The sequence below is a fragment of the Eufriesea mexicana genome, unplaced genomic scaffold (genome assembly GCF_001483705.2).
Source record: "Eufriesea mexicana isolate 0111107269 unplaced genomic scaffold, ASM148370v2 scaffold1146, whole genome shotgun sequence".
NCBI lineage: Eukaryota > Metazoa > Arthropoda > Insecta > Hymenoptera > Apidae > Eufriesea > Eufriesea mexicana.
The window spans coordinates 1,085,737-1,105,510 of NW_016909275.1; the positions used below are offsets into that span (position 1 = coordinate 1,085,737).

At 34.8% G+C, this 19,774-nt stretch overlaps 1 protein-coding gene across 1 annotated transcript in view; it reads right to left on the reverse strand.

The window, feature by feature from the left end:
- Positions 1–19,774, reverse strand: part of LOC108547636 (ADAM metallopeptidase with thrombospondin type 1 motif A) — a 238,667-nt gene that overhangs the window by 73,692 nt on the left and 145,201 nt on the right. The window lies entirely within an intron of this gene.

Genomic DNA, 19,774 nt, shown 5'->3' on the forward strand with positions numbered 1-19,774 from the left:
TTACGGCAAATGGTAACGAGAAAGAGTTCAATGTAGGCTTTTACGAGGCTGTTTACGATTTTTATATTGGCAGATGACGAATTTCATTTTTCGTTTAAAATCTAGATCGATGCTTGAGAAACGAGGAGATGGACACGTGTCTTTGGTTTGAAATCCTTCGACGTTGAATTTTGGAAATTCTTGGGGGTATTTTATGGGGGATTATCGAGTCGAAGGTGGAGTATAGTGATTCGATATTTTTTGGGAGAGGGTGATTAAGGGTGAGATGATTTAGTGTATTTATATAATAGGAAAGTTTGTTTGGGATAATTTAATGTTTTTCGAGGAAACGGGTGGTCGGGATAAATGATGGAGATTCGGTTAAAAATACTCGTAGCGTATATTTTTGAGATTAAAGGATGAGATCGACTATTCTCACGAAGCATAGATCAATGACCGGTAGCGTGAATCATCCGCGGTATTCGAAGACTCGTTTCATCGAAATTTTGGCATCCGCGCCATTCTTTTCGAGGACACTGCAAAAATTTCTGACCTGTGTTGTCACCTTTTTGTCCATTCGATGGTCGTAAAATATACAACGTTGAAGATGAATTTTATCGCTGAACGTGTTCATCCCATAAAACTCTCAGCCGACGTACTTTCCGCCGCTTGATAAATTACACCACTTCGTGACTTTGATTTTTTACCAGCTTTCGTTCGTTTGCCAAATAATTACTACTTTCGCGAAGTCAAGGGAAACCTTTTGTAAGCTGTTATTACCAAGGTTTTCACTTCTTTCTAAATCAATTACGATCATCTCGATGCGAAAGTTCAGAGCTAAATGTAATTATTAAATATTGTGGTATGACGTGTTGATTATGACAATCGGTTATTAATTTAGTTACTGTAGTTTAATGGCTATGAGAAAGGTTCAGAGATTCGAGAATGCAAGAATTCAGGAATTCAGATACCTCTAGAAATTCAAAGATTCAAGAATTCAGGAATTTAAATATTTAAAAATTCAAAGATTCAAAAATTCAGGAATTTAAATATTTAGAAATTCAAAGATTCAGGAATTCAGAAATTAAAGATTCAAACATTCAAAGATTTAAGAATACAAGAATTCAAATATTTAGAAATCCAAAGATTCAGGGAATCAGAAATTTAAAGATTCAAAAATTCAAAGCTTCAGAAATTCAGAAATTTAGGGATTCACAAATACGAAAAGAAAAGAAAAAAAGGAAAAAGCAAGAATTCAGAAATTTAAAAATTCAAGAATTCAGGAATTCAAACATTTAGAAATTCAAAGATTCAGAAATGTAAAAATTCAAGAATTCAGGAATTCAAACATTTAGAAATTCAAAGATTCAGAAATGTAAAAATTCAGTAATTCGAGAATTCAAATGTTTAGAAATCCAAAGATTCAGAAATTCAGAAATTTAAAGATTCGAGAATTCAGATATTCAAATATTTAGAAATTTGAGGGTTGAGGGTTCAGTAATTCAGAAATTCAAGAATTCAAAAATAAAAAAAGGAAAAAGGAAAAAGAAAAAACCGGGAAAAGCAAGATGTAATTTCAAATTTGCGGAATAACTTGCCGATAGTTCGAACAGGATCGCGATCGGCAGGCACAGATAGCGAACCGTTTCGCGGATTAGTCCGCCGCATTCGTCGCGATTTATTTATACATGCAGCGTTGCCCTGACATAACTTCCTCGATTTGAATGTGAAACACACCGGCTACATGGGACGCCCCCGCTAAACATATGCCACCCACGTAAATTCCGTGTGAGGGCAAAGCCGCGGATCGCGGACGAACTCGAGCGGATCAGGTGAAAATAATCGATTAAAAGCGAGCGTGTTCGGCGTGCCAGCGCTCTCTTGTGCCTCCTTGTTATTCCGATTATCGCAGTCGATCTTAATCCGATTGCATAATTATTCTCCGGCTTTTTGTACTTCGTATTGCCCCTGCGACGCGTTCCATGGTGTCTTATGGCTGCGAGATTTTACAAGATAACGAGACAGAATCTTGTTACGAGATATTTGTGGATCTAGATTTCGGAGATACTTAGACTCCTGATTATTTCATTTTTTGCCAACTTCTCCATCTTTTTTAACCCAATTTTGAAGGTCAGGAATTTTATATAATTTTATACAATTATATAACTAAAAATAAATAAAATATTTGCAAAAATAATTGCAAAGGAGAAGAATCTTTTGTGACGAAGATATTTATATTAAATAGATGTCTCGAATTTCGTTTCATTATGTATTTAAAACAAATATGTTATTCAAAAACGTAACATTAGAGAAAAGAATTTCAAATCCCCATATGTTGTTTCACGGATTCACAAATTATTCACGAAATACCAATCTTTCAATTTTCAAATTAACAACAATTTAGGAAAAATCAATTTCACAACGATACTTTCAGAATTCCCAAAAATACCTAAATTAAATATAAGCTCATAAAAAGCACGATTCAACGTCCTCGAGCACGAAACAAGACTCGATGACGACGAAAATCCTCTAAATATACTCACGAGTATTCACGAATCGTGAATCTTACGACTTTCATTAAATACCACGAAAATACTTCCAAATCCAAAATTTCCAATATCACCAGAAAACAATTTTACAAACGCGAGAAACACGAAGAGCGAAAGAACCAATTCGGATATCGCGAGTAATGGCTACCTCGGGTCTTAAGCAAACACGACACCTCGAGCAGATCATCGATTCATCACGATCTCGATTACGACTTTCATTAAATATCACGAAAATACTTCCAAATCCAAAATTTCCAATATCACCAGAAAACAATTTTACAAACGCGAGAAACACGAAGAGCGAAAGAACCAATTCGGATATCGCGAGTAATGGCTACCTCGGGTCTTAAGCAAACACGACACCCCGAGCAGATCATCGATTCATCACGATCTCGGAAGGGGATATGAAACTGCAGAAAGACAGAAAAATGACGAGCTATATGTACTCCTGATCGTCCGCGAAATTGCCTGTTGATCAACGGCGGGTCTAATTGAGAAGCTTATAATTAGCATCGGTGGAGCAGTTGCACGGCAGAAGAGTCTCGTGGACTGGTTCAACCAGAGCCAGAGAAAGTCGACCTAATTAATTATTGCTCCTAATTACAGGAATCTCGGCTCGTGGCCGAGGAGAACCGAGCGATGAGTAACGATTCGCCGGTTGAAGGGCGGCTAACGGCTGTACGTCGATTAGCAACGCCTCCTTAACGCACTTCCGCTTGTAATTCCATAGCCTCCAACCTGGACTCGCCGATATGCAGATCGCCCTCGAACGATCTGGCTCTGAATAGGTTGAACAGGAGTCGTTGCGTGTTTACGCGAGATCAAGAGGTCTCAGCCTCGCGGAGGAGCAGCCTCAGACCTCAGCGATGATGTCCGAGGGATTCTCGGAAGATGCCGATGGTTTCGCTGTTAATCTATTAATCGTGAACACGATCGCGCATTTTTCCTCGTCTTTTTACTCCAGTTCCGCTGTCTTCGTGACCGTGATGGCTGTCAGGTAGGTCTCGTTAACGAGTTCGAGCTAGCTGCTTTATAATCAGGTAGCTGTAACTAGCTATCTGTTTCCCTGGCTCGACGTCATTTCTGGATAGTTGAATTATAAACGGCGTGCTTTCCAATTTCATTCGCGGCTGTTAATGCTGATGAAAAGGGAGAAGAGTCTCGTTGGGGAAAATTAAACAGGTTGAGGTTAGACCGTGAGTAGCGATTTGCTTTCAGCTGTTGAGAGCCTAGGGGGAGCAGAGGAGTGCACGGTGTATTAATTATTTTCAAGCGATTAATATTGATCTTGATCGGTGATGTTTGCATGTGATCTTTGTGTAGGTAGGATCGGATTCTGGATGGATGAACTTAAGATAGTATTGTTGGCTTCTTAATAGGATAAAATAAGCTTATAAAGAGAATGACGGCGGCTGGCTATGAAAAAAGAGAGATTCGCTATGGGCACGCTCTTCTATTTTTCTTAATACTTTGGCTGCCATGTTGGTCATATATAATTCGCCATGGTTTCTTTTGTGACGCCACGGTGGTCATTGGTATTGTAGTAAAATTAAATAATAAAGTGAACTCTATATCCTAGCGATGTGGGGGCGATCCCTTCCCCTGCGTTTTGTCTTTTGTCTCCAGTCTTCTGAAGACGAATTGTGATCTGCGTAGCCCTAAACAGGCCAGTTCTAACCGTTCGCCTGTTCAATAAAGATTTGTACAGTTTTTCCACAGTTTCCACTGACTACTACTCCTTTGCGTTACAACCCCTTTAATAATTGGTGACCGGAGCGCTTGAATTACTCGTAAAACTACAATTGTAAAAATTGAATGAAAATTGTCAGTTAATACATTTTGAATATAATCGCTAATTAGAAGATACTTTAAAATAACAAGTGCCCCATTGAACAATTAAAAATTTTTATCAGAAATGGCAGTCAAAGAGTTAAACTGACTTTAGACTTTGACACACTGTCTTTGACTGAAAACTCTTAGACTTTGGACATTCTTAGACTGAACTGCTAGACTGACTTGGACTGACTCGCTTGCATCCTTGCACCCTTATTTAAACCATTCATTCTGTCGAAATGTCGAGACTCGAAAGAGATCTCGATCAGATGAATCACTTGAATCAGCCGATTATAAAGTGGAATAAAAATGTTGGAGAAAATGCTGTATAGCATTTTCATAAAATACAACCATTTGTTATTGGGATACTATTAGACAGCAATATTGGAAGCTTCACTTTCACTAACAACTGAAACCGAGTTATTCCCAACCTAATCTCGTCTACCTCGAGTACCCTACATCTCTCCGGCAAACTTTCGCGATAATAATCAATCGGATTAAAAATGAAGAATCGGAAGAAAATCACGGTAACAGGAAATACTGCAGAAACCGTAAAATTATGGCACTCACCATCTTATTATCTCAGACATCCACATAGGAAGCTTCACTTTCACTAATAACTGCAATTAAAAGATGCCAAACCCGAACCCATCAGCTTCGAGTACCCTATATCTTCAATTACGAATTCTTATGATGATAGATAATTAAATTAACAATAGAAATCAAAATATGTGAAATAAAATAAAATCAATTGCTATGTTCTTAGTACTGACATAGACATCCACGTGGAAAACTTCACTTTCGCTAACTATTGGCCCTGTATAGCATAAGAATCAACATCCAATCCCACTTTGAAATATATTTCACGTATCAGTTTAAATATAGACAATGGAGCTTCCATTTTCTACTAATAATTTGAAAAAATTCTCATACTTAATCTCATCGTTATAATTTTCATGATAGAAACATAGTCTAATAGAAGACCTTTCTAGTTTACATACTTTGAAGTTTTGAAGTTTGAAATTTCACCAAAATAAATACTGTGAATTTCTCCCACAAAATATCTATCATCCCTCCACTCATTCAAATTTTCCTAATTCCACTGTTTTCAATGATCCACCAAAATTCTCACAGTTCCATTGTTAATTCGATATATGGACCAACTATTCCCTAAACGGAGGATCGATATTTCCAAGGAAGGAAGGAAAACAAAATGGCGAAGGCGTGCGGCTAGACTTCTGTAGCGAGTCCTCCTGCACCGAGCGAGTCGCATGCTTCTCTATTGAAAACCGAAAGACAACGTGGGCTTTCAGCTGTCGCGGCTGTCTGTTGTATTACGACAGCCGTGAACGGCCGCTTTGCTCGCGTGTAAACCACATCGGGAAAAAGAAGTTCACCTTTACGAACGTCGATCCGTTCATTCAGAATCCAGGCTCCGTGGTTGCGTGTACGCACGCGCGCGGATTTCGCGGGGCAGAGGGGTGCGAAATTTATTGGCCAGCTGGAAATCCGTCTTATTGTCGATCCCTCGTTCCCTTTTGCGATCGTTACACGCCATCCATGTTTTCTGCCATCTACGCGCGCTTTTTACCGAACGTGCGCGCGCACGATCGTGTTCGGGACGAGGAAAAAATGGCGGCTCCGAGAAAGCGCGCTCTTTGTCTCTGCGAGATGGTAAGGGAGAAAAAGGAAAATCGCGTGAATTATGGGTCGAGATGGATGATTTCTTTGGGCATGGAGGTTGTTTGCGAGTTGGTCCTTGGGGTTTTGTTTCAATCGATTCGGTGGCGATGGGGTTTCGATGGTTTTTAGGTTAGGTTCGCCGAGGAATTGTTACGAAAGGGGTTGAGCTTTTTAAGTTCGCCTTTCGTATCAAATTGTACCATTATTTTGATATAATTAGTATTATTTTTGCTATTATCGTGTGAATTATTTATTAATTAACGTTTAAGGTATATAAAATTATTCTGTCATGGAGATTTTTAAAGCTAGGGGAATTCGTTTTGGTAAAATCACGAAATTATTCATTTATGAGACTTATTTTAAATATTATTTGTTATACAAATTGTTCACAGTAATTTGTAAACCCGAAAAGAGGGTGGAATTCGTTAAATAGTTTTAGTATTTGTATTAATTAGTTTAGAGAATAATTGGCTTTTAATTCGCTTTTAGTTATTTATTTTTTCTTTTGTTTTTGTTAACATTAATGGCATTTGGTTTGGCAAGCTTATGATCGTAATTTCTTACTTGCAATGCCTCGTAAAATTATCAATTTATGAGACTATTTTTCTTCTTTTGGTATTACAAATTGTTCAGATCAATTTCTCGAAAGCTCCTTTTCAGAGGCGTGCTATTAAAATTCGGCTTTGTGGCGTAAGTGTAATATGGGAATAGATTGCTGCATTCTCGGTGAACTTTTTACTAGCTAATCGTAATTGTTGGAAAAACGATCCGTTCGAAGAGATTCGATCGAAATTGCTCTCTAATAATAGTATAGCGGCGCAAGTGGAGGTTTTGATAGTGATTTCAGGTTGAAGAAATCCGCTTGTATGCCGGCAATATTTACGTAATCCGTGCTTAAATAGAATCATTTATCAACGATGTAAAATTAGAAGGAAAATTTGTATCGGGCTTCTAAAATTGCTATTAAGTCCAGCCCTACTTCTAAGAATATGGGAATACCTGCAACCTAACTCTGACAATTAGATCCTCACTTTCGATTCCAGTTACGGAAAAAGTGAAATCGGCAATGGATCAATTTCCTGTCAGACTTTAAACTCGCAATAAAATTTTCTAGCTGAATATGATTTAATTACGCGTTCTCGTTATTAAATTAATAAGTCTAGTTTATGTACCAGGAAATATCTTGTTCACCATATTTTATACGACGTATGAAAAAGATATAATTTCCTTCGATATATAAAATAAAATAACGAATGAAAGATTAAGAAATTAATTGTAAATAATTAATTGAATTTGAAGCTACGAATTTGAATTTAAAGATAATTATACGAAGCTTTTACTTGTATTGGAATAAAATATTTTTCTTTCTTACTAGATATTTCTATAAATTATTTTTTTATCACTGATCCAAGTGAATTGAATTGTTTGAAAAGGTATGGTTTAATATCAGAGAACAACGAAGTAAAAGTGGCAGAGCTTCAGATAATACAGATGATTCATTTGAACATGCTCTTTGCATCCATATGACTTAGCACCTCTTTTCACAATCGTAGGAGAATGTTTAATCCCACCTCGATGGAGAACAAATAAATTCCGCGAACAGCTTCTTCAGAAGTTTGTTTAATCGATGAGTCAACAAAGTTTCGAAGGGGCAACGTCTCCTCTTGAACTTCCTAGTAATCCACGTTGTACTTCCCTTTCGGTATGGAATTATTCAAGATCGGCTATACGGCGTACAGAATCGAAAACATCCGGAGTTAACTCCATTTTTTGGCAAATTATAACAGAATTAAGTCACCAACATCAAAATATCCGATCTTAAACTACAAAATAGAAATAAAATTATATTAAGATTCCTAACCTCAAATAAGGAAACAAACAATGGAATTATATTAAAATACCTAACCTTAAATAAGGAAATAAGAAATGGAATTATATTAAAATACCTAATCTTAAATAAAGCAACGAAAAATAAAATTATATTACAATACCTAATTTTGAATAAGAAAATACAAAATTGAATTATACGTTAACCTAACCTAACCTAACCTTAAATAAGGAAATGAAATATAAAATTGTATTAAAATATCTAAATACAGTAAAATACCCAGAAATCCAATCCAAATTTCAAACACTCAATTTCTAACCTAAATTCCTTACAATAATTGTAATAAAATTCCTCGGATAACCTCAAAATCGTCATGGAGTATCAACACGTACTTACAGTATCAGTCGCCATTGCTTTACAAGTAACTCGACGTCCAAAGGATTAAATGTTCTTAACCCAGATTTTCTAAATGGAATTTGTCTTGTTCGACTTCTCGATTAAGGAACACTCGCTGAATTTAATGATCATTTGCAACGCGTTAACAAGGCGTTTCAACAAAATGCTGCTTTTTATTCGACTAAGCTACTCAGGAAGGATATGCGGTATAAAGTTATGGAGTTTCGTTTCACGTTCAATGAAATTTTCATTTTTCTTTGGTTCACGACGATCGAACGAACACGTTGAATTATTCGCATTTTTCTATAAAAGATTCGAGAAGGTTGCTTTGATACAGAAAAGGGAAATTCTATGACGGCATTGAACTCCGTTTCGCATTGCCATAATCGTCAGACTTCAAGGCATCCACCATTTTGAAATAAGTTTTGTGTCGTTTCGTATTTCCAAGTGTTTCCAAGCACAAAATGTTTCTCAATTTTTCACATATACAATATTTATCGGTATTTTTTAGCATTTTCCTATTTTTTAGAATGCGAAATATTTTCAATAAAATTAAATTTTTATGTTACTTTGAAATTTGTCATTTTTTAAATTGTTAATTAATATGTATCGGTGACTACGAAACCTACCTAAGTCAGCCTAATATACAGCAACTCATATACATTAAAACATATTAATCTAACGATTCAATTCCAATTTTGTGAAAAATAATTTTATTCCAAATTAAATTAAATTATATTAAATTTCGAATATTCGAAATGTAAATGAATGTGGTAGAAAATAAGACATAAAATCGATAATTAGGATTACATAACTACCCATTTAGTATAAGACAGTAAAAAGTTATTACTATAGTAATTCAATAATTTTTTCTGATCTTAAAGAAACTTTATTCCAAGTTATTACCATTTTGCACTAAAAATACAGTATTATTTCTCGACTAGCCTAATGGATAAAATTAATTTCTTTCTATTCATTTGGCAGCGTGGAAAAAGCGATTGTTCGCGTTTTCGCGTTATCACACCAGTAACGTGTTGAAGAGAAAAATTTTTACGAGCCCCTCGCGAGTTTGAATAAGCCATTAAATAAATATTCCGCGCAACGGCGATCCTGTCTATTGTTTCTGAAAATAGGATAACGCGATATCAATCAACGTGGGGAACAATAAACGTCAGATTTTTATTCGAACCGGCGGGAACGAAATGAAAATTCAAACGTGCCATCCGATCATTGCGAATCGATTCTATCCACCGTTGCATTTTTCCCTGGATCAAATCTCTCGAGCCTCTTATGTCTTTCGAGATCGTTCCGAGCGTTATTGCCCATAAAGAATATAAGAAGCCATTCGGATCTCTTGCATCGTGTAAATTGCCTGATTTGCAATAGCGAAGAAAAAGGAAGAGCCGAACGATCGTCGTATTCCCATTGCATTTGCAATTTGCATATCTATGAAGATATAAACGAGTGTCGATCGATTATGCTTATGCATGGCCTTGCATCGCTGCGCCCCAGCCGGCAAATGCAATTAGCCCTTGTAAGGGAATCAATTAATAAATCGTGCAACGAAATCGTACGAAATGGGATTATCTAGGTTGCTTTGTGATTTAGGTTTATCGTGGTGTTAGGATATTTGTGGTCGAAGATGAAATTGAAAATTTTGAAAGATAGTTTGATATCTATTAACCCTTTGCACTCGAGAGGCACTTCTCAGTCGCCATTTAATCAGATTCTAAAGATGGATGTTAATTAATATATCAAGTTTACAATTATCCAACGATGCGTGGAATATCGAAGAAAAATAATTTTACGTCTTAATTTGCATACGATTTCTTATTTGCTATTTTAGAAATATCGTCGACTTTATGGCAAAAAGTCTTCGAATTACTATTTTTCTCTAACGAAAAAATCGCCGAATTTATTACAGGAACTCATTCTTATCACAATTATACTCGACGTTCTTTGATTCTTTATTTATTGAACAAGAAAACAGGAAATAAGTAACTACTTGAATGACTTAAATTCAAAATATAAATTACAACAATGAGAGCTACATTTAATATAATTATTAAACGAAATTCTTTAAAATAAGTTAAAATAAACAGTCGAGGAACTGTCGTATGAAGCAAATTTCAAACAAAATAGTTATAGTAAATAGTTATAGTAGGGCAACAAAATTGAAAAATGATTGAAAATGCAAAGGGGGTTATGAAAAGTGAAAGAATTTTTAGAAATTAGAGCTTTTGGTTGGATTTGGGAATTCAAATTTCTTTATAGTCGAAGGTTTTGTGATTAATATATTATTTATGGTGAAAGATATTTCGAATTGTATTCTTGGTGAGAAAAATGAAATATGTGTCAAATTATAGTTGAAGTTTCTTCGTGATCGAAGACTCTTTGGAAATTATATGATTGATGACGAAAATCGATCGAATTGCTCAAAATTAAATATCAGAAGGGTATTTAAAAATGATATTATCCAGGATAGAAATTATTTCTAATTTATAATTAAAAATTGTAAATGTTGCTCAACAACGAAGACACATTGCTCTTTCGTACAGCGCGCCATTTTTAATATCCCTGAGCTTTCAGCTGTCACGCTGTCATTTTCTTTGCGTTGGTAACACTTTGCACATGTAAATGGCGCAAAATTCAAATCTTGCATGAATTTTGGAACACCTAATACAATACTGATATAATTACTAAAAGTGAAATGTAAAAATTTACATTATCAGAAAAACAAAATCTGTAGAAATAAAATTATTTCATAATACAAAATTCTCCATTAAAATTCCCAAATATCAATCGATCCTCTAACCATGTAAATAATCGAATAACCAAATATCAAAACAGAAGATTCCTAAAAATTATATTAATCCTGACAAAAATCATTTCGATATCCTGATCAATGGAAAAACAGAATCCTTAAAAATAAAATTATTTCATAATATAAAATTCCCATATATCAGTCGATCCTCTAACAACGATAATAACCAACTAACCCAAAATCGAATCTCCATTTTAAAAGCTCGAAGCACCCTAAACAAAGATCTCCCGAGGAACCTAAGAGTACCCTCAACGATAAAAGGTCATTCGATCACGCAATTGACTCGAAAATCACCACACTGGCATCAGAGAGTTCACCCATACACTGGACGGTTCACCCAGTACATAAGCAAGATATCGATCAATCGATCTCCAGGCGCAACATTCCACCAGTCTGCCAGCCTACCAGCAGCATCTCCGATTCCATCCTCGATCCACCACCTCCGATACTCTATCGAGCTCCCTTTCCTCCTGTCGAATCTCCTCTATCGAACCTATCTATCATCCGAATCGTCGGCTAGCACCGGGCAGCATGGCTAGAACGAGAACAGAGAAAGAATCGCTGAGAGTCGTACGCCCGGTGCATTCGCGATTTGCATTGCTCCAGGCGTGCACCTCCACGTAGCTAACCGATGGCACAAAGACTGACTTCAGGGTTACCGAGAACTCTTGGCAAGAACGCCGTTTTTCTCTCTCTCCCTCTCCTCGCAGACCCCTCGAAGCCTCGTCCCGTTCTCTGTCAGTCCGTCCCTCTTCAGCCCACTCGCAATCTCTTTTTGCCTTTTCGACCGGCGAACGCTGGCAACGACCTCGAAATCCACCGCTGGAACAACTCATCGACCTTTCGACGAGTACAGCTGATCCCTCGACTGGCCACTGCTGCTTTTCCTTTCGATGACCGACACACTCTGCCGCCGACCACATTTTCCTCTCCATTTTTCGACCCATCCGATCCCCTCACACCTTTCTTCCAGTTTCCACATCCAATGCTTGGTGAAATTTAGGTTCAGCTGATTGAGGGTGGTGGTGAGTGTCTCATCACTTAGGGTGCTCTTTAGGGCGATTTGAATGTTTCACATTGTGATTTCTGTTTATATTAGGAGTGTTATTTCAAATTTTGTTGACAGATAATAGGGATGATAGAGAGATAGAGGGATTTTAGGTACTGGGCTAGGTATTCAGAATATTCTTTGCCTGTTTTGGATATCAGAGATATCTTTTGATAAAATTAACAGCACATGTATAGACTTAAATCATACGAAACTCTGTTTGGGATATTTGGAGTCATTGGATATCCAAAACAGTGGGCTTTTTCATTGGCTAGAGTCGGTTCTTAGTTCCCTAGGACCCTTCTGAGGTCAGTTAGTCTAGTCTCAGAATCTTACTAACACCTTTGGTTGTTTCTGTTTTCGTGGTACCTAACTGGGTTAGGTATTCAGAATATTCTTTGTGTGTTCTGGATATTAGAGATATCCTTTATTAAAATTAACGATGTGATATAGACTTCAGAGCCAATGTTTGCAATATTTGGAGACACTGGATGTTCAAAACAGCTGGATTTCATAGGTCCAAATTGGTTGTATTGCACATTTATATATTATCTACTTTAATATTTAAAATTTGGAATATTTGGAAATATTTAATTCAAATGTAATTGAGGTTTAGGGTGTTCTTTATGGATTTAGATTCCCAATCTTGGTTGCTGAATTGGAATCGAGACGAGTATTGTCATCTTTTAAAACTGAGTTGAACCTGAGTGGGAAGTGGTTCGAAATGAATCAACAGAGTAGTTTTTGGAGTCAGAGGATGTTATTGAACGAAGAAGTTTGGAATATCCTTTGTGTGTTTCGATTTTTCCAGGAAATTTGTCTGTCATTATTTTTATTTTCGCCTTTTAGCTTAGTCTACGAAAGAGGCGAGTTTTGTGTGGGAAGTGGTTGGAAACGAATGGACAAAAGAATTTTGGAAGTTGGAGGACGTTAATGGATGAGATACTTCAGTATATAGTCAGAATATTCTTTTTGGGTTTCGATTCTCCAAGCGATTTCAGTCAACCCTCTCTTTGGTTTTATTCGACTCAGATGTGTCTTCTTTTAAATCGAGTTAATGGAAGATTTCTGGTGATTTTTAAGAACCATGAGAAAGTGGAGCATTTTGAGAAAGTGGAAGGATTTTTAATCGGATCGGACGGTACGCTTTGAAGCAATTTCCAAGCAATTTCGGTAAATTAGGGCAAATTCTCTCGTGAGATACGATAATATATCGCTCACGTGTCATTCCGCTACTTTGATCAAAGTTGAAAAGACTCAATCTCGAAATTGTTACCCTCGTGTTGCGGGCACAGCTCGTTCGTCTTAAAACACAGTTTCACTTTCTCTACTCGAATTACAGTCTCGCTTTCGCCACCCTCGACACCCATTCGCAAATATCGAGTCCACTGATGGTTGGAAACCGTACGACATTCTTCCGACCCACTTGGTCCAATATACGAAACTCGATATCCACTTGATACAGAAAATTTCACGAGAACTGACATCCATTTGGAAATATTTTAAAATATTTTTTAAATATTTTTTAGTATTTTTAAAAATATTCCTAAGTAATTTTTCAATATTTTTCAATATTTCTTTTAATATTTTATTTTAATATTATTCTTAAGTACTTTTTAAAATATTTTTCAGTACTTCTTTCAATATTTTTTTTTATTTTTCTTAAATAATTTCCAGTATTTTTTAAAACACTTTTCAATATTTTTAAAAATAATTTCCGATATTTTTTAAATAATTTTTAATTATATTTCAAATATTCTTACGTATTTCTTTAAATAATTTCCAATATTTTTAAAATACATTTACATTTTACATTTTAATTTAAGAATCCAGAGACTTAATTTTCATAAAACATATAAAAATCAATTTAAATATCTACAATCCTATTTCCCAAGTTTTCTGACAGATGTAAAGCATTTTCGAAATATGCAAACACCCATTGTTGAGCGAAGAAAATTTACTTAACATCGTCGACGGTTTTCCTCTGTTTATTAGTTAATGCCAAGATACGAACGACTCTGCATGAATTTTCATGATCATCCGTTAACAATCGCTAAGCTAATTGCAAACACAGGATGAGTCAGCTATCAGGAGTTTGCATTTTGTTTCGCCAAGTGAAACGATATTGCTCTTTAAATAGCTCCAGATGGAGAGGTCCAAAAGATTTACGACAGCGAGCTATGTGGTAACGTTATGTTGACAAATTAGATTTGTATTGGCTTGACACATCCTCCACTCGGAGGCATTATCATCGGTCATCAAAATTGATCGCATAATCTAGCACGTGCCGAGACTTTCGTTTTAGAAACACCACGGAATTATCGAAAAAGACGAATCTCGTAATTTCCACCAACGCAATCGTGATTTCTCTGCCTCGTTACCGCGTTTAGGTGGAAGCAGCCACGAGGGAACGCGTTCTTCTGGGTGTTCAATCGGGTAATTGAAAAGAGCAATGCAACCGGTCGTAGGATTTTTCATCGAGTCCCTGTTGGAACGCGATTTTATGCGATATGTTTTATGCGTTCGATGGGTAACGAGGATACAATGGCGGCTTCTGGGTGGGCTACCGGCCTTAAACTTCTTAATGTAAGCCGGGGCAGGTCTCTGCATCCTGTGCAGGATACTTTGTATGGAATCGATGGCAACGTGTGCGACTCGCGATACACCGCCGATCGCCTTCGTGCAAACGAGCATAAGATAGCTAATCGTCGCGCTTGCTGCGATTAAATAATCTAATTAAAGCGATTCCTTGCGCGAGAGGTAGCTTCTGGATTAATTCTCGCGACAAGAATCGGGAACCTTCGATATCTCTTTGCGCACTCTCGTTTGAAATCGGAAATTTAGGTTCTAGTGGATTTTAATACTCCATTGGATCGTTACTTCTTGGTCGATTTCTAAGTTTAGGTTCTAGTGGAATTTAATACTCGATTGGGTCGTTATTTTGGGGGCAGGGGGATTTCTAAGACCAGAATTTTGTTATCGAAAAGATGCGAAAATTGGAGGACAAGATTAATTGCATATATGCTTATGCAACGACTGAAGTAATGAGATATTCTCATTTGAAATTAGAAATTTAGGCCTTAGTGGATTTTATTGTAATACTAGATTGGATCGTTAATTTTTGGTGGATTTCCAAAATTATAATACTTTTTACCAAAAAGATGCTAAAATTGAAGGATTAAATTAATTGCACATATATTTATATAACCATTGGAGTAATTAAGTATTCTGATTTTAAATTTTTAATTCAGGTTTAGTGGATTCTAATACTAGTTTGGATCGTTAATTTTTCATAGATTTCCAAGATTATAATTTTTTTTTTTTCCCAAAAAGATACTAAAATTGAAGGGTTAAATTAATTGCATATATATTTATACAACCATTGGAGTAATTAAGTATTCTGATTTTAAATTTTTAATTCAGGTTTAGTGGATTCTAATACTAGTTTGGATCGTTAATTTTTGATAGATTTCCAAGATTATAATTTTTTTTTTTACCAAAAAGATACTAAAATTGAAGGATTAAATTAATTGCACATATATTTATACAACCATTGGAGTAATTAAGTATTCTGACTTTTAATTTTAAATTCAGGTTTAGTGGATTCTAATATTAGATTGGATCGTTAATTTTTGATACATTTCCAAGATTATAATTTTTTTTTTTACCAAAAAGATACTAAAATTGAAGGATTAAATTAATTGCACATATATTTATACAACCATTGGAGTAATTAAGTATTCTGATTTTAAATTTTTAATTCAGGTTTAGTGGATTCTAATACTAGTTTGGATCGTTAATTTTTCATAGATTTCCAAGATTATAATTTTTTTTTTTTACCAAAAAGATACTAAAATTGAAGGGTTAAATTAATTGCATATATATTTATACAACCATTGGAGTAATTAAGTATTCTGATTTTAAATTTTTAATTCAGGTTTAGTGGATTCTAATACTAGTTTGGATCGTTAATTTTTGATAGATTTCCAAGATTATAATTTTTTTTTTTACCAAAAAGATACTAAAATTGAAGGATTAAATTAATTGCACATATATTTATACAACCATTGGAGTAATTAAGTATTCTGACTTTTAATTTTAAATTCAGGTTTAGTGAATTCTAATATTAGATTGGATCGTTAATTTTTGATAGATTTTCAAGATTATAATTTTTTTTTTTACCAAAAAAGATACTAAAATTGAAGGATTAAATTAATTGCACATATATTTATACAACCATTGGAGTAATTAAGTATTCTGACTTTTAATTTTAAATTCAGGTTTAGTGAATTCTAATATTAGATTGGATCGTTAATTTTTAATAGATTTTCAAGATTATAATTTTTTTTTTTACCAAAAAAGATACTAAAATTGAAGGATTAAATTAATTGCACATATATTTATACAACCATTGGAGTAATTAAGTATTCTGACTTTTAATTTTAAATTCAGGTTTAGTGGATTCTAATATTAAATTGGATCGTTAATTTTTGATAGATTTCCAAGATTAGAATTTCTTTTTTTTACCAAAAAAGATACTAAAATTGAAGGATTAAATTAATTGCACATATATTTATACAATAATTGGAGTAATTAAGTATTCTGATTTTTAATTTTAAATTTAGGTTTAATGTTGACATCCAACAACTTTCAAAATAAATCGAGTGCAAAGGGTTAAGTCTTAAGCTACAGATATAGAAACAAACGTCTCCTTTGATTTTCCCTATCAAATTACTGCTTAATATTCACGCAATAATAACATTAAGTAGAAAATTATAAAAATGAACCTCCACCAATAATTTTATAATTCAATTTGTCTCTAAATTTTGATCTGCATCGAAAGCAAGCTCCAAAAGGTTCAAAATGCAAAAATACACGTTTCCCGGGAAGTGTGAGTGGAGAAAAAAGAGCATTTTAAAATCTAAAAATTTCGCAAAACTCATTAACGCAAAATTCGTCCCTGTTATAAATCAGATTATGTTCGTGCGGCTTCAAAACCTATCCACCCGAACCGGAAGCGTCCTCCGCGTCGCGACCAACCTCGGTCCTCCACCTTTCACTGCCTCGACCGCACGCTCTTGCAATTAAATTCGCACTCCCGCTCCAATCAGCCTCGAACATCACATTCAACCGTAAAAGAAATTCAAGAAATTCAAACATGCAAAAAAGAAGTAGATCGAGTCGATTTACGAGCGGACCCTCGATATATCACGCTCTTTTCCGGTGAAAAACGCGAGAGAACCGTGGACGGAGAATGTCTCGAAATTGCCAGAATGTCCCGACAAGTCGGCTCAGTCGACACATTCTCTGTCTTAAATTATTATTCGAGTTTATACCTTTTCATAATTGATACACCTTTTCATGGCGGAATTCAGTCCCGCTAGGAGTTATTTATCGAATCCTGTTTTTATACCAGATTATTTATAACCCTTTGGAAATCAATTTCCGAGGTGTGCTCGAGGAATTTCCATCGGGATTTCTAATACTTCGATCGTAAATTATTTTCTTCCGTTCCAGATCGCACCAGCAGACGTTTCTATGGAATAGAAATTTCAAACGTTCAGCAATTGTTACGGAATTTATTATTCTGACAAATTTTTTGGATTATTCGGATACTCTAGGGGAAAGAAAAATTAACTATGTTAGTCTCTTCTCTTTTGAAGAAAATTCGCAAAGGAGAAATCCAAATTAAAATCACAATTTTAGAAATTTCTTTGGTACTTGGAATTTATTAAGAAATTTTATTAACTCTAAACATTTTTAAAATTTGTTCAATACCGTGGAGTCGAAGGAAAATTAATTTTTATGGTTTACCTTTCTCTCCAAAATTACCTTCGTAAAGGAAAAAATATAAATTAAGATTATTTATATTTAAAAAATTTCTCAAATATATTTATTTTATTTATTGGAAATTAGATAAATTCAAAAATTCAAGAATAAGATCAGCTTTGTTAATTAAATTTAATAATACTATTCTTCTGTTTCATAATTATCTTTTCACACCGAAGAAAATAAATCCAAAAATCTAAAATAAGAATTAATGGATCGAGATAAGAATTAAACGAATTTGCAAAATTTCTTGCGAATTCTGTTCTCGGAAAATTATACCTTACCTCAGAAATTCCCCAAATTTCTTCGATCACTGCGCTCTTTGACACCGAAATTTAAGCTGGAAGGTCTCATTACCATCCTCGTTAATTAAATCCGATCACGCTATTCCCTTTTCTCATTCTCCGGCGTTTGCAGCAAGAATGACTCGCACGATCGAGAAATTCTCGGCTGTAATATAAGAGCCGATCGAACGGTCGATTTACGAGCGGACCCTTAATATATCACGCTGTTTTCCGGAGAAAAACGGAGGACCGTGGTCAGTGAATGTCTGGAAATTAAAGGCAGACCGGGTCCCGGGGGGCAGACGTTATCTTTATTTAGTCGGTCGACTTAATATGCAGACCGCGATACATCATAATAAAAGGAGGCTGCGAGCGTAGCGTGCGTTTACGCAGCAAAGCATTAAAAGGGACAGTGACGAGACGCGGTAATTTGTCGTCTCGAACGCGCCTCCGAATACATTAATATTAAGCGCGAAATTGCAAAATCCGGCGATTTCGATGCCGGGAAACGAGCGTCTCTCTTACAAGGTCCCGTGGCCATTTTGGTTAGACGGGATTCGAAGAAACGCACGGGGTACGTATTTGCATCGGGGGGCCGCAGGATCCTGAGTCAGCTAAAATTTCACTTTTCTAGTTAATTTTGAATTTTTCAACAAATTTTGACTTTTGGAAAATTTGCAAATAAATTTTATCTTCTTATTTAGAGAGGGATTAGAATTAAATTAAAATTTTGAGAGAATGTTAAAATTCGATAGTGATTATGGAAATGATAATAAATAAATTTCTTTTTTATTTACTTTTTAAAATTTTTCCTCTGATGGATAGTTTTAGGTATTATTAAAGGGATTTTATTATTTGTTTATTTAGAAAATCATTTTGTTTGCGGATTATAATAGAGAATTCTTTGGTTTTGTGATTTAATAGTGTGTTGGAGTTAGTTTTGTAAGGAAGCAGGATATAGAATTGTTTAATTGAGTTTGTGATGGGATGTAATTAATTTTTTGGTTTATTTAAATGGAAAATTTTTAATATCTTGGGACGAGTGATTCCAGCTATGATTAGAGTTAATTTTTATCGAAAATGATAAAATTGTACTGATTGTGGATTTTTATTATTGTTCTGAAAAGTTTGCAATTACTTTTCATTGAAATTTTTGGGAAGAAATTAATATCTTTTAATTAAAAATAGGGAAGATGTGATTTTAGGTTAAAAAAAGTTAAATTTGTAATCCTTTTTTGTTAAATGACAGAAAAGTGATTAATTTGAATTAGTATTGAGATTTTTATCCTAATATTATTATTTTTATTCACTCTAATGAGCTACATTAAATTTGAAGTGGTAATAATTCAATTAAAAATTATTTTAATACATTCCTTTCCTAATATTTCTTTTCTTTAATAAAAATAAATTTTGGTGTGTTTCTTATTACTTGTCGCTTATGTCTCTTGAACCTTTACAAGTTGGTGATTAAGTTTCGTATGTCATAAAATTTCAAGGAACTTTTTTGTAAAAAATAATGCA